General features: G+C 58.6%; 1 protein-coding gene across 8 annotated transcripts in view; it reads right to left on the minus strand.

Annotated features, from left to right (window-relative positions):
- Window positions 1–15298, minus strand: part of SNED1 (sushi, nidogen and EGF like domains 1) — a 90359-nt gene that overhangs the window by 74356 nt on the left and 705 nt on the right. The window lies entirely within an intron of this gene.

Raw genomic sequence — 15298 nt, forward strand, 5'->3', positions numbered from 1 at the left:
GCCACCCAGGCGCCCCTTTTTGTTTTTTAACTTGTAATGTTTTTTTTATTTATTTTGGGAAGAGAGAATGGCAGAGAATGAGCAGGGGAGGGGCAGAGAAAGAGGGAGACAGAATCCGAAGCAGGCTTCAGGCTCTAAGCTGTCAGCCCAGTGCCCCACACAGGGCTTGAACCCACAAACCATGAGATCATGACCTGAGCTGAATTTAGACGCTTAACCGACTGAACCACCCAGGTGCCCTTTATATGCAAATGTTCTTCTCGACAGCATTATTCACAGTAGCCAAAGAGTGGAGCCAACACACGTGTCCATCAACTAATGAATGGGTAAAGATAAGTGGAATATCGTCTGGCCATAAAAAGGAATGAAATACTGACCCATGCCACAACACGAATCAACTTAGTAAACATTATATTAAATGAAAAAAGCCCGACAAAATAAACTGTATGATTCCCTTCCTATGAAATGTATGGAAGAGGCAAATCAATAGAAACAGAAACTAGATTTGTGACCACCTGGGTCAGGGCAGAATCGAGAGGCTGGAAAGTGACGACTGAAGGGTTAGGGTTTCTTTTGGAGGTAAGGACAATGCTTTAAAATTGTGGTGATAGGGGCGCCTGGGTGGCTTAGTCGGTTAAGCGTCCGACTTTCGCTTAGGTCATGCATGATCTCGCGGTTTGTGGGTTCGAGCCCCGCGTCGGGCTCTGTGCTGACTGCCAGCTCAGAGCCTGGAGCCTGTTTCAGTCTGTGACTCCCTCTCTCTCTGACCCTCCCCTGCTCACGCTGTCTCTCTCTCTCTCCTAGAAATAAATAAAACATTAAAAAAATAAATAAATAAATAAATAAGTAAATAAAATTGTGGTGATGGATGTACATATACATGAAATATATGAAAAGCCGTTGCATTGTAAGACAGTGAATCGTATGCTATGGAACTCTATCTCTATCTCAATACAGTGGAAGGAAGGAGGGAGGAAGGGAGGGAGGCGGGCAGGGGTGGGGGCTCGGGTATCACTTGGAGCTAAAGGCCACATAAGAGAGCGGCTTCCCCTGTGCACACCCCCTCCCCCTCCCTGGGCTCCCAGAGGCAGAGAGCATGGTCCCCTGACTGAAGGGAAGATCAGCTTGCAGGGGGACAGGAAGCTTAAGGGACCCCACGGGGGTGGGGGGGATTCGGGCCCCATGGCCTCCGTCTGAGTGTGTGGCTGCTGCCGGCCGCTCTGCAGGGAAGGGCTGGGGGCTCTCCCTCCAGGGGCTGTGCAGTTGGGAGCCCTGCCCGCAGGCCTCGCGCAGGAACTGGCAGAGACCAGGCCTTGCGGGCTCGAGACGCGCTTCCCCGCAGCAGCTCCCCCTGCCCGAGGCAGGGCCCAGCTGAGAGCTTGCAGAAGCCAAGGTGACCCACGGGGGCCTCATGACTGAATGTGACCGTGAGCTCGGGAAGGGTCCAACAGGCTGGGTGGCCAAGAGCAAATGGCACAGATGCCACAGCTTCTCAGGTTTACATGAAAAAAATGGCAGCGGCCCCTGGGGGATCTTGTCTTTCACTCCGGTGCCCGAAGCAAAGGTGCTGGCTCAGTGGGCCCCCGAGTCACCCAGGGTCCCCAGGAAGCCTGCCCGGTTCGCCGCTGGGGAACCCAGCTAAGCTGGGGCCCGCTGGTGTCCCCGGGGGGGCAGCAGCCTGAGAGCTACCCCATCAGCCCCAGCCCGGAAGCGAGTGGGAAGGTCAGCCAGTCCTTCTGGCGGCATCGGACGCGGGAACCCTGGCCGAGGAGGACTCTCGACCAGGCACGCCGGGTTTTTACTGACCTTGGAGTTGCTGCAAATGGTCTATTTGGGGGTCAGCACGTGTTCCGTGGAGGGCCAGATGGTAAATACGTGTGGCTTTGGGGACCACACATGGCCTCTGTCACATACTCTTTTGTGTTCTTTGGTTTTGTTTTTACAGCCTTTAAAAGTATAAACAGCGTTCTTAGCTCACAGGCCGTCTGCAAACAGACGACGGGCCAGCAACTCGCTGCCCTTCACACGCCCCTGGGCTGCTCCTGCGGACGAAGCTCTGCCGGCTGCTGGGGCGCCGCTCACCCGCGCCACCCGTGGCTGCTCACAGTGCAGTATCCGGACAGAGCCCTTCGGCCCGAGAGCCCCGCACACTTGCTTGTGGCCCCCCACGGGGAAAGCTGCTGGCTCCCATCTATCCTTGGGCCTGCCGCTCGGAAGGGCCCGGACTAGCAGACTAACGATGCCCGCCTTTGGGGCACACGGTGCGGCCACTGGCTTCGATCTGGGTCACTCTCGGAGGGGTCCCTGAGGAGGAGCGTTCTCTGATGGCACTGATGGGGACCAGGCCGCTGATGGAGGCCTGTCCCCAGCCAGCGCTGCCCCTGGGATCCCTCCTTATACCGGAAGCGGCCTCGCAGCCCCGGCACGCCGGGCTTGCCCCCCATGGTAGCTGGCCCAGTCTCTGCCTTGCCGGGAAGGACCGAGGAGCCCCAGGCCCGGCATCTAGGGGACAGTGCTGCTGTGGCAGCCTGGCCACCCGCTCCGGCCACGTCACCGCCGACCCCAGGGTCATTTGTGCCTGAGAGAGATGCCTTCTCTGTGTCACAGGCCACTGAGCAGCGGAAGGACTGTCCAGTGACCGTCCCATGCTTCCCACCATCCACTGGCATCGGGCCTCGCTGAGCCCGGGATCAGCCTCCCCAGGCCCCCTCCCCAAGACCTCCACCCCCGCTGCCCCGCAGCCATGGTCTGCGCCGCCTGGCCAGGCTGTGTGCTCGCTGAGTGCGGCTGTCCCCTCCGGGGCTGGCCTCCTCGTGGCTGTTCTTGGGGAATGACCGGGACCAAAGGGGGAAGACTGATTTGGGGGCGTGAGGACTTATTTTCAACTGGGGATTCCACCCTCACTGCTCCTGGGCATGAGGGTGCAGCTTCCCTCCCCTAACGGCAGCACAGGCCAGCCCCTGGGGGTGCCTGCCGGGTGCAGCCTGGTCAGAAGGGACCTCGGGATTCAAACTGAGCTCCTGCTCAGCCACCTGGCTTTTCTTGGTGGGCCACCGCGTCCCTGGGTCCTGGAGACAGGTCGCTTGGTTGAGTACCTTGCTCGCTGTCATCTGTGCTGGTCCGGGGGCCACATGGGGGGTGTGATGAGTCTATATAAATTTCACTCAAATGCCCCCGTTGCTTTTGTTCCTAAACCCTGCAGGGAAAGGTCTGCGTGCGAGAAGGGGATGAGTGGAGAGAAGGTGAGCACGAGCTACTGAGACGGGCACACCGTGGAGGCAGAGACCCGCCTGGGCACCGGGCAGGGGCCACCTCAGGCCTGGGGGCTTGGGGGCCGGAAGGGGTGATGGTCCTTTACCCCTGGACCCGCACCCGGCAAGGCAGGCAGCACTGCGGCTGCCAGCCGGACATGCACTGGGTTTGTGCCCGTTTGCGACCGAAACATCAGCGGACACAGCCAGTTGCAAAGCATCCTGCTGTGTCTGCCCCTCACACGCTGCCACACACACTGTGCGGCCTTGTCTGGTCCTTCAGATGCAGTCCAGACTCGGCCTTGGCTTCCGTCGTGTGTGATGAGCACGGCTCCCGGAGCTGGGGACATGCCCACAGACCTCAGGCAGACCCGCGGGGCAGAGGCCCGGAGGGGGTTAGCATCAGCTCCCGAGTGGAGTGGCCTGTGCCCCCTCGGGTCGTGTGTTTGTCCCTCCATGGCGGTGGAGATGGGGGCCAACCATCCCCCGTCCCCCATCGGCCTGAGACGGAGGGAGCGCCTGGGCCTTCCAGTGCTAACACCTGGAAGGCTCTGGAAAAGCAGGGTGAGATGGTCGCCATAAGGAGAATCACCGATTTGGCCCATTTACTGCCCTGTAATTATGGTGGTGGCACCAGCAATTAGCGGTCTGAGCTCCTCTCGTGGGTCATAATGGGGGGTAGCCTGGCCTCAGGCCACACCCTGGCTGCAGTGACACCGGCTGGCCTCCCTGGGACTTCTGCGCAGCCGGCTGCACCTGCAACCTGGTGGCGAGGCCAAGTCCACACCGGGGAGCTTCACGTGGCTGCTGGGAGCCCCAGGGCGGCAGCTACGTGAAATGCGTCTTGAGGCAAATCACGCAGACTCGGTCCTGGCCTCTGTGGTCTGCCTGATCAGACTGACTGGTAGAACGGCAGACTCACGTGAAAATCTGAGCTTGGCCAAGAACGTGTGGGGCCGAGGAGGTGGATCGCGGAGGAAAGCAATCTGCCATGGGTCCTGAGCGCCTTGCGTGTTTTGGTTGGGTATGCCAACAATGCGAGGCTCCGCCCGCCTTCCCCCAGCCATAGCTCAGCCGCGTGTGTGCAGAGATCAGCCCTGAGGGATGAAGTGTGTCCCTTGTGCACAGAGGGCAGGTTTCCCCAAGCTCAGCATTTCTTGGCCGTGACACAAACCCACAGTGGCGGGGGAGGGGGGAATGTACTGTGTTGTCCCGTGGGACTCGGGGAGCAAGGGACCCCGACATGGGCGACTGGTCTGTGCTGCCCGTTGCACCGTGGGTCTGTGCTTCTGACCCAGGGGCCTGCCTGCGCCCCCAGATCCGAAACAGGCTAACATGAGCCAGTGAGGAGGGCACAGCAAGTCCTAGACCTTGACAATTTCATGTTAACCACCTTGAAATTGTACATAAAATGGAAATTTTTCTAGGAAAACACAATTTACCAGCTGTGAGGAGAGATAGAAAACTTTCTGAAATATAATCGTTAAAGAAATTGAATCGGCACAAAACTTTCCCCCGGGAAAACTTCCTCCAAATGGCAGCACCAGTCAGTTCCAGCCGACATGTGAGGAATGACTCCAGAAATACACCCACCTTCAAATAGGAGAATTCGTGTCACAAGACTGTCACAATCGTGACACTAAGAATAACAGGGCCGGGTCCTGGAGGAGCCGCAGGCCAGTCCCGCTTATGTAAAAAGTTGCCAAAATCTTCAATAAATTAGCAAACTGAATCCAGCAACATATAAATAGGATGAACAATTCATCATTAGCAACTGGGATTTTTGTTAGGAATACAAGCTAGGCTTTACATTAGAAAACCAATTAATTTAAGTAATTCAAATGATCAATTTAGCAGAGTAAGGGAGAAAGTCATATAATCACCTTGCTAGGTATAGAGATGGCACTTAATAAAAGTCAACATCCATTTGTGATAAAAACGCTCAAAATACGAGTAGCCTAAGGGAACGCGCTTAACCTGATACAGGGCGTCTTCACAATAAATAGGAACAAACATCACGTTTAGTGGCGAAATGTGGTTTCTTAGCCTGGGAACACGGCCAGGAGTGTGCTCACACCGTTTCCACACTGGAGACCTGAGCTAACGCAGCCAGGCAGCACGACGACAACGGAAGGTTCGACAGGGAGGAGCACAGCTGCCTGAGTTGTGTCGGGTGCGAGCGTGGGTGTGGGAAATCTGAAAGATAGTTTAGTAAACCTGATGAGAGGCTTCGTTTGGTTGTCAAATGTAAAATAAGAAAATGTAAAAGCATCAACTGTGATTCTACATGCCAGCAATAAGTAGGAAAGAAGTGAAAGAAAATGCACCATTTTCCCTAGTAAAAATATCAAGTGCTTAAGAATAACTTGAATGGAAGATGCACAAGGCATGTCCGCCATCAGTTCTAAACCTTGACTGAAAGCAGTCACGACAACCTAAATAAGTGTAGAAGCGCACCATTCGTGGGCTGCACGACTCAATATTGTAAAGATATCAGTTCTCCCACACAGATCTGGGTGTTCAACACAGAATCAAAAAATCACAACTATGTGTGTGTTCGTGTCACTTGGTAAGTCAGTTCTAAATTGTACGTGGAAATGCAGTGCCAAGAAGGACCGTGACCCTCTCGAGGCGAACGCGACAGGGACTTGCTGTGACAGACGCCGAGGTCTCCCGCGACACCGCGGTAACCTGGCCACGTTGGCCCAGGACAGAGCGCGGGACCGTCCGGACAGCGGGGACGCCGTGGAGCCCTGGGAAGGGGGGCAGGGGTGCACCTCTGATCTTGTGCCACGTGCAGGAGCCAGCTCCAGGTGTGTCGCACAGCCCAGCGTGAGCAACAACTGAGCAAGAGCGCCGTGGGAGAACATATCCCGGACCTCGGAGGGTGTTTACAATCAGGCACAAAACCTGTAACCATAAAAACAGACCTGGACAAGTTTTATCACATTAAACGTAAGAACGTCTGTTCACCCAAACATGCCATTGATGCGAGTGAGCTGAGGCACGGAACGGGAGGAGACACTTACAATTTTTGGGAGCTGGGTTTGTCAAGAACCCCCCCAAACCAACAGGAAAAAGGTAACTGTGTAGAAAAGAGGGGAAGGGCTTTCCAGATGAGGAAATACAACAGTGGGTGAACACGTACGAGATGTGTTCAGCCTCAGCCTCATTGTCACCAGGGGCCGGGCTAGGGGCTGGGGTGACTTGGGGGCCGGGCCACTGAGGCTTCCGTGGGCACCCTCCTCTGCGTGTGTTTAGGAAGAGAGCTAAGGGTGAGAAGTCACAGGTGGGCAGAGTGACTGTGGATGGGACAGAGGCCACCTCAGCAGCCAGTGGGGGGCCCTGGGCCCGGCTGGAGCTGCTGGCGGCTCTGGGCCACCCGCCGGGGTGGGACTGGCCGGCCCCGCCCTCCCTGCATCCCTTAGCTGGTCCGCTCCCCTCTGTGGCTCCTACAGACAGACCACTGAGTTTCCTCCTGCCTTTGAAGTCCAAGTCCAGCCCCCAGGTGTGTGTGGTGTGTGCCCCCTCCCACACTGACGCTGCCCCCCACCCCGGGGTGTGGGCCTGGAGCCCAGGGGTCCGGGAAGGAGGCAGAACAAGCCGGCCCTGTTTCCCTGCCCGGGCAGGGCCGGGCCAGCACCACAGCCGAGCATGCGGGCCGCTGGCAGGCGCTCTCACCTGGACAGGGACCTTGTTGAGAGCATCTGCTCGTCCGGGGAGGGTTTGGGGAGGGGGTAGGCTGGCCCAGAGGGCTGGGTGTGGCTGAACTAGAGCAGGGAGCTGGGGGTGCGGGGAGCCGGGCGGCCGCCCCTCTCCACCCCACGCCAGGGTCCCTCCCCTCCTTCAGGGTGGGGCAAATGCCACTTCCCACAGCATTCCAATTTTATTATTATTTTTCTACGTGCAGTAAGTAGCACTTTATAAAACGCGCGATGCAGACATGGAAACTGAGGAGAAAGGATTAGGCCCAGGCTCCCTGTCACATGCCCCCCCCACCCCCCCATCGCTAGGTGAATGTCCTAGATGAGTCATTTAGGTTTTGTGGCACCTGTGACTTAGAGAAGGGGGACCCACCCACACGCTGCTGAGCCACTGAATCCACAGAAGCCTGGCTGTGGGCCTGGGTGTTTGCGGCGCCCAGGGCCTGCACCGGACCTGAGGTCAGCACGGGGGGCCTGCGCCGCCCTGACCGCTGCCCGGGGGGACTGAGGCCAGCACGGGGGCCCTGCGCCCGTCGCCCTGACCGCTGCCCGGGGGGACTGAGGCCAGCACGGGGGCCTGCGCCGCTCACTGGCAGTCTCACAGAGACACGGGGACCCAGGAGCAGAGGGGACGGAGGACCTGCTTGTGCTGATCTGCAGGGCCTGTTGCTCCCAGCCCCCCCCCCGCCCCCCCGCAGACCCTGCTGGCCAGGCCCCCCAGCCACTTGTGCCCTCCCTGAGCCAGGCCTCGGGGCTCGTTCTCTCCCACAAGGGCTGCTTCTCGGTGTCCAGGCAGCTGCCGCGGAGAGCAAGGCTGCACTGGGGGACCCAGCCCTGGGGGGGCTCGCACACAGGCTACCTTGTGAGGCCTGTGCGGCCGGCAGAACTGAGTGCAGGGGTGGGCGGCTGGCCGTTGCCCCCTCCGCGCGCCCCCTGCNCCCTGACCGCTGCCCGGGGGGACTGAGGCCAGCACGGGGGCCCTGCGCCCGTCGCCCTGACCGCTGCCCGGGGGGACTGAGGCCAGCACGGGGGCCTGCGCCGCTCACTGGCAGTCTCACAGAGACACGGGGACCCAGGAGCAGAGGGGACGGAGGACCTGCTTGTGCTGATCTGCAGGGCCTGTTGCTCCCAGCCCCCCCCCCGCCCCCCCGCAGACCCTGCTGGCCAGGCCCCCCAGCCACTTGTGCCCTCCCTGAGCCAGGCCTCGGGGCTCGTTCTCTCCCACAAGGGCTGCTTCTCGGTGTCCAGGCAGCTGCCGCGGAGAGCAAGGCTGCACTGGGGGACCCAGCCCTGGGGGGGCTCGCACACAGGCTACCTTGTGAGGCCTGTGCGGCCGGCAGAACTGAGTGCAGGGGTGGGCGGCTGGCCGTTGCCCCCTCCGCGCGCCCCCTGCTCTCTCCTGTCCCAGGCGGGTGGGGGAGGCCGGCGATCAGTCCCCTCTGAGCAGGCCTGGGGTCCTGGGGAAGGGATTGCTGGTCGGCGCCCTTGGGGAGGCCCCGAAGCCACATGAGACAGGAAGCTGCAGTGACTGCGAACTGCAAGGTGGCCCTGGGGTGGAGAGGCCCCTCTTTGACCTGCAGAGGGGCACGTGTCTGTGTGCATGTGTGCTCAAGTGTGCATGCGGGTGTGTTGTGTGTGTGTGTGTGTGAGTATATGCGTGTATGAGAGTGTGTATATGTGATGTGTGTGTATGTATGAGTGTGTGTGTATGAGTGTGTTTGTGTGTATGAATATGTATGTGTATGAGTGTGTGCATGTATATGAGTGTGGATGTGCATATGGGTGTGAGGGTGTGTATGTAATTACTGCACGTGTGTATGAGTGTATGTGTACAAGTGTGCATGGGTGTGTTTATGTGTATGAAGGTGTGTGTATGAGTGTGTATATGTATGAATGTGTGTGATAAGTGTGTGTATATATATGAGTATGTGCATTTGATGTGTGTGTGTATGTGTGTATGAATGTGTATGTGTGTAAGTGTGTGTATGAGGGTGGATTTGTAATGAGTATGTGTATGTGTATGAGTGTGTATCTATGTGTATATGAGTGCGTGCATGTGTATGACGGTGTGTGTGTGTATGAGTGTGTGTGTGTATAAGTCTGTGTGTATGACTGTATATATGTGTATGAGTGGATATATGTATAAGTGTGTATAAGCGTATGAATGCGTAGATGTTTATGAGGGTTAACGTGTGTATGAGGGTGTGTATATGCATGTATGTGTATATGTATGAGTGTGTATGCATGTATGTTTATGAGTTTATATGTGATTGTGTATGTGATGAGGGTGTGTGTGTGTATATGTGTATATGTATATGAGTGTGTACATGTGTGTACATGTGTATGAATGTGTATGTGTGTATGAGTGCTTGTATAAATGTGTATATGTATGTATGAGTGTGTATGTGTGTACAAGGATGTATATATGATGAGGGTGTGTATGCACATGACTGTGTGCTTGAGTGTTTGCATGTTTATGAGTGTGTACTGTGATTGTGTACATGTGTATGAAGGTGTGTATGAGTCTGTACATATATGTGAGTGTGTGTGATGAGTGTGTATGTGCATGAGTATTTGTATGTGTGTACAGGTGTGTATGTGTATATGTATATGAGTGTGTTTACGTGTATGAGTGTGTGTGTAGGTGATGAGTGTGTATGAGTGTGTGTGTGTGTGTGCCTGTGTGTGCAGTGTGGTTTGGGGGCTGGTCAGAGGGCACCCACGCCTTTCCTGCAGGCCTCCCCCGGCTGAGGGGGAGCACAGGACGGCACCGGTGGCATTTCCGACTTGGATAAAACCAGGAAAGGGCGGAAATGTCCTGGGGAGCCTCTCGGAGGCGACTTGCAGCCCGAAGCATGTGACGCGTGTTTGTTCGTCCCCGTCCTGGAGCCGGGAGCCTGAGGGCTCGCTGGTGCCACCCTTGCTGGGTGGAGGGGCCGCTCTGAGCAGGGTCAGGCGGGCCTGGAGGGGAGCCAGGGACCCCCGAGGCCGTAGCACCCCTGCTCTGCAAACATCACATCCAAACGGGCGGGGCCTTGGTCCCTGCTTTGACTTCTCTGCCAAAAACAAAACAATAAGCCCCTGAGGCCTTTTATAAGCTTGTTTTGAAAAATGTAGGCATGTTTTTTATTTCCTGGCAGCTTTCTGGGTAATTAGGATTCCTCCCACGGCACAGCTGGGGGCTGGAGTCCGGCTTACGGGGCAGCCAGTGGGCAGGGCCCCTGGGGCTCCCGGGCAAGGTCGGGCCTGAGCCCTGGAGACCCAGCCCAGGAAGGAGGGGAGGCCAGCCCCGGGCTGAGCCGCGGCAAACAGGCAGCAAGACGGAGCAGCCCCAGGGCCCACTTCCTGGGGAGGGCACCACCACTGGGGCAGGAGGGGGTCCCCCCAGGGTGGACCACAGAGCTGGCTGTTGGAGGAGCAGCCCCCCCTCCCCCGCCCTCCGCCCCAGGCCAAGCCCTTCAGTGCTTCAGGGCTGTGGCCTCTCTGGTACGCCAGGGCCAGGCGTCCCTCCAGGGCCGGAGCCCAGCCCCCAGTGGCTCCTGGGCCTGCCTCCCTGTGGAACACAGTCCCCAGCATCGGGGCGCCCTCGCCCTCCCTCCGCGTCCTTCACCGGCCCGAGCACGCCCGCCCCGTCTGTCCGGACACCTTGCTGCCCCTCAGCCTGCTCCACACCTCAGATACAAGTGCTCTCCTTCAGATGCCCTGAACCCCCGGGCCACCCCGCATCTCTATGAGCACCGTGGGGTCCACTGCCGTCCTGTAGCCACCACAGCTGGAGATGCGCTCCAAGTGCAGACCTGGGGCGTCCCTGCACCCCCCTCACCCTGCCAGTCTCACTTCTGGGGACTCCAGGCCCCATCTCCAGCACGCTTCTGCAGCTGCCTGGGCCTGTGCCCTCTGCCCAGAGTAGCCTGCAAGACCCTAAGGGGCTGTTTGGCTTTGGTGCACCCCGAGGCCAGCTCAGGGGACGGTGTGGTCCTGGGCTGCCCCGCTGTGTGGAGGGGCTGGGCACAGGGACCCGAGCCTGGACCGTGTCCTGTTCTCACTCTCCTTCCCGCACTCAGCCCCTGCAGCTCAGACTTCTGTGCCTTTTGAGTCTTCGGCCTGGGGAGCAGCGCAGTGGCTAAGCACGCAGTAGGTGTTGAATGGATGACTTGCCTCACTTTGTAAAGAACCAGTTTTTGGATGTTGAGGCCCTGAGGCTGGGCCTCCCTGGAGACCAGGTATGGGGAGAAACCAGCTGGGCGCCCTCACCCAGCTGCCTGCTCACAGAGCCATAGGAGTAGAATCCCTGGGGCTCTCGCTCTTCCAGATTGTTCTGTCCTTGAGCCTGCTCACCGCCCCACCCCCATCACCATCACAAGGAGCTCCCGTGCCTAGGGCCCCGTTGAGGCAGCTTGTCCTCGCCGGCTCCGCACCAGTAAATGAGAGGTGGCGAACACCCGAGCCTGCAGGGTGAGGGTGTCAGGGCCACCCGTGGGCAGGAGGGCAGCCACGTTTCTCACATGGAGCTCTGGACAGGCACCAGGACCCCCTGGGCAAATGCTGCGTCTGAGGCCCACGCAAGCCTCTGGAATCAGGCCTCTGGGAGGGGCCCGGATTGACATTTCTACCATGCCCCCCCCGGTGACCGGCAGTGCCGCCCATGGGGGCCCTGCCCTGCGGGCGCACACAGCTCCCGACGGCCGTCCCAGGCTGACCCAGGCCGGGTAAGGTGGCCACCTGCCCCAGCAGAGGGAGGTGTTGATGAGGATGCCCTTCGGGGTGGCCAGGGACAGCCGGAGACATTCCTTCAGATGCAGTCAGCCCACTGGGGGGGACTTGTAAGGAGAGGAAGAGAGACCCGTATAAGGTCGTGTGTCGGTCCGCACGCCAGAGCACCATCGATTCGTGGGAGGCACTGAGACCAGCCACAGGGTCAACAGTCAACAGAGCAGCCAGTGTGCATAATTATGATACAGCCACAGGAAGGAGCTTTACAGTGTCACCTAAAGCACGTTTCTGTAGATGTCAGGCACGACAAGCGCTCATAGCCCAATGTATGGAGAGAAATATGGAAAACAAACTTGTATGAAACGGCAGCCCCAGGCTTGTCTCGTAGGACCCTAAGTGTGCTTGCAAACGGTTCAAGGAGAATTTCACCTGAATGCCCAAAGTGCTTACTTTTGGATGGTGGGATTATGTGTGTATCATCCCACAGATCAGAAGATGAACAACACTGACCTAGCAGCTTCTAGGAGCTAGCTCTCTTCCGGAAGCTGGGATAACACAGTGAACAAAACAGACAAAGATGACCTTAATACTAAACCCAAAACACTGCTGCTAGTGCATCTGGGCTCCTTGATCCCGAGCAAGGGCTCAGTTGAGGTTTTGGAACGAATGAATGAGCGGATGAATGAAGGAAGGAAGGAACAAGTCTATGGTGAGGTGTCGGGAAGGACAGGTTTGGCGAGCTGGTTACTTCTAGCTCCAAAGTTGTGGCTTCATACAGTCACCAAGAGCTAAAAGCGGGGACCATTCCCAGGCTCATTCCCAGGTGGCCAGGCTTGCCTCCCAGTAGGGGTGGCCCGGGGCGTGGCCAGGTGCTCTGGGCACGGACTGAGGGCGTTCTCACCAGGAGGCATTCGCTCAGTTTTGATCTAAAGTCAGGCTGACAGCATTGCTGCGGGAGCACAGCCAGGAGCATCCACACGCTCCTGCTGCTCGGATGTGCCCCGTGCGCTTGCTCTCCCCGCCTCTGTCTGTCTGTCCGTCTGTCTCTGTGCAGTGTTTCCTACAAGAATGCGCTCTGCTCTGAGCACACACACAGGAGCCAGGCCACGGAGCTAAAGACAGACGTGCCGCCGTCCACACTACTTTCCCCCATTTACACATTTAATCATTTATTTACTTTTACCAGCGTGAGCTCACTGGCTCCCCCTTTATCCGATGGGTTAAAACCTATCACTACCATTATATCAACAGCCAGATTGCCCGGATGTGGCCAGGGAGCCCGTTTGATGCCTCTGTGTCCTCGGGACACACGCACACATTCTTGGAGCACTTCGTACTCCTGTGTGTGACTGATTTCCGGCTCACTTTGCACCCTCCCCGCCAGGGCCCCATCATCTCCCAGAGCCCCGGCTCCCTCCAGGGAGACTGAGGTTTGGCAGCCCAGACCCGGGCACTCGGAGTGCTTGCTGCCACGGGGTGCCGACAGAGCCAGGGAATGAGTGAGCTGTGCGCATACGCACATGTGCAAGGGCCTATGTCCACAGCCACCTGTCATAAGATATAAACGCAGGGATATGTACTGTGAGGCCACACCTACACGGCTCGCAGGGCACACGTCCACGTGCAGGAGCAGCCACCACATGGGAACAACCCAGGGCGGGTCAGGGGTGAGCACAGGGGCAGAGCTGGAGGGTGTGGTGGGGACGAGGGGCCAGACCACCCAGCCTCAGGGACAGGGGCGCGTAAGGGCTGCGAGGAGAGCCAGGATCTCGTTCACGTTTGGCAGTGCTCCTTCAGCTGCCCTCTGGACGGGCTCAAGGGGCAGGACAGGGGGACAGGGCCAGCGAGGAGGTGCCTACATGCTTTCAGGCGGTGGGAACGGTGGCCCGGCCCAGGGCCGCGACCTTGCAGGTGCTGAGGAGTAGGATGTATTTCTAAGCTTCCGACAAATAGGGGACAAGGGAAAGGGGGGAGGCATCAAAAGGCGACGGTGGTCCTAGGGAGGAAGCAGACCTCTGTCTGGGTCCCACTAAGTGTGGGATGGAATGGGAAGGGGGCAGCTGGACAGGGTGGTAAAGGCCCCTGAGTCTGCATTCTGAGCCTCAGTTTCCCCATCTGCCCTCTGATGCTCCAGGCGTAGCCAGCAGGCGGGCAAGGGAGGCACCGGCCGGATCACCTGCTTTGGGATAAAAGCCTGCCCTTCTATCAGCTTTCACTGTGGCCTGCGCCGCACCCACCGCGCCTCCTGCTGGGCCACCGCACCCTCCCGGTACCGCCAGGCAAGCTGTCCGGGCTTTGCACCCTCAGGAATTCCGTGGCCTTCCTCACTGAAGAAAGAGAAGGCACAGCGTGGCTGCTGTGTCCACATGGGCAATTGTTTTTCCGATATTTGTTTCAGGAAAAAGCTCTTATGGAGATACATGTTTTGTTAGTGGCCATAATATTCATTCCTGATGAAGCCGTTTGTTTTCCTAGTAGATCTTCCCACTTTAGAATGGCTTCTCCCAGTTGTTTTGGTAAGAGTAGATGTTTTTGGTGAAGCTATTAAGAGGGTCAATCATTTTAATAATATTTTCACCCATGACTGTGATGGGGAAGCTGAGCCTGGCCCAGGTGCTCGAGGAACATTCTGACAGCACCCTGTTCCAATGGTGCCAATGTGACTTTCCCCATTTCTAAGCGGCAGGGGCCTCACAGGCCCCTGCAGGCCCAGCACATGCTTCTGGAACTCAGCCCTGGCCTACGGAGAGGACGGTTGTCCCCTCCTACCACTGTCATGTCACCAAACGCTGCTGCCAAGGCACGGAAGCCTTCCTGCCTGGGCCGGGGGAGGGAGCGCGTGGAGGTGGCCTCAGTGGTGGAGGGGTTGTGGTGGCCACTCGCACAGTGCGGGTGAGGATGTCGACAGTGCAAAAGATGGGAGTGGTGGTGCATGTGGCCCTGAAGGCGGCGGGGAGGGCGTAGGTCACAGCCGGAGGGGCTGATGGAGCTGGTGACAGTGGTGCGGGGAGGTGGTGGCTCAGGGGTTGGCGCTTGTGTGGGTCGACGGCGGGACAGGTGGTGGCAGTGGCAGTGGCTGGGGCTGCAAGTGGCTGAGGTCGTGGCTGGGGCGATGGTGTTAGACGTAACCGAGCGTCAGGCCCGCCCAAGTCTTGCATCCGGGGCAGTGCCCAGCGGCCCACCCACAGTGCGGTGCGGGAGGAGCCCCAGCGTTCCACCCCTCTGTGGCCCACAGACGGCCCCCACACTGGGCGCAGCGGACACAGACCCGCACTGGGCCCTGAGGACTCCCGCTGTCCTGAGTGCCTGACCCCGGAGCTCCCCCTGGGAGTCCTGTTCAGGAGACACAGGCCTGAGTGAGCCCCTCCGGGACTCAGCAGGAAGGGAGAAAGGGAGAGAAGGGCTCAGAGGGGACACCACCCCAGCTGCGGCCTCGCCCCGCGGGGGTCTACAGAGAGCAGGCCCTGCCCTGACCACCTGGCCAGGGGTCCCAGCCTCCAGCCAGTGGGCGTCAACGCGGGGCGGGGTGAGAGGGGGGGCATAGGCGGGGCCTAGGGGGCCCAAGGGGGTACTTGCAGGCCAGGTGAGGAACTGAGCAGGGCAGGTGCCCCCCTCAGGAGACTGAGGCCC

The sequence above is a fragment of the Hyaena hyaena genome, unplaced genomic scaffold (genome assembly GCF_003009895.1).
Source record: "Hyaena hyaena isolate Hyena2069 unplaced genomic scaffold, ASM300989v1 scaffold_31, whole genome shotgun sequence".
Lineage (NCBI taxonomy): Eukaryota > Metazoa > Chordata > Mammalia > Carnivora > Hyaenidae > Hyaena > Hyaena hyaena.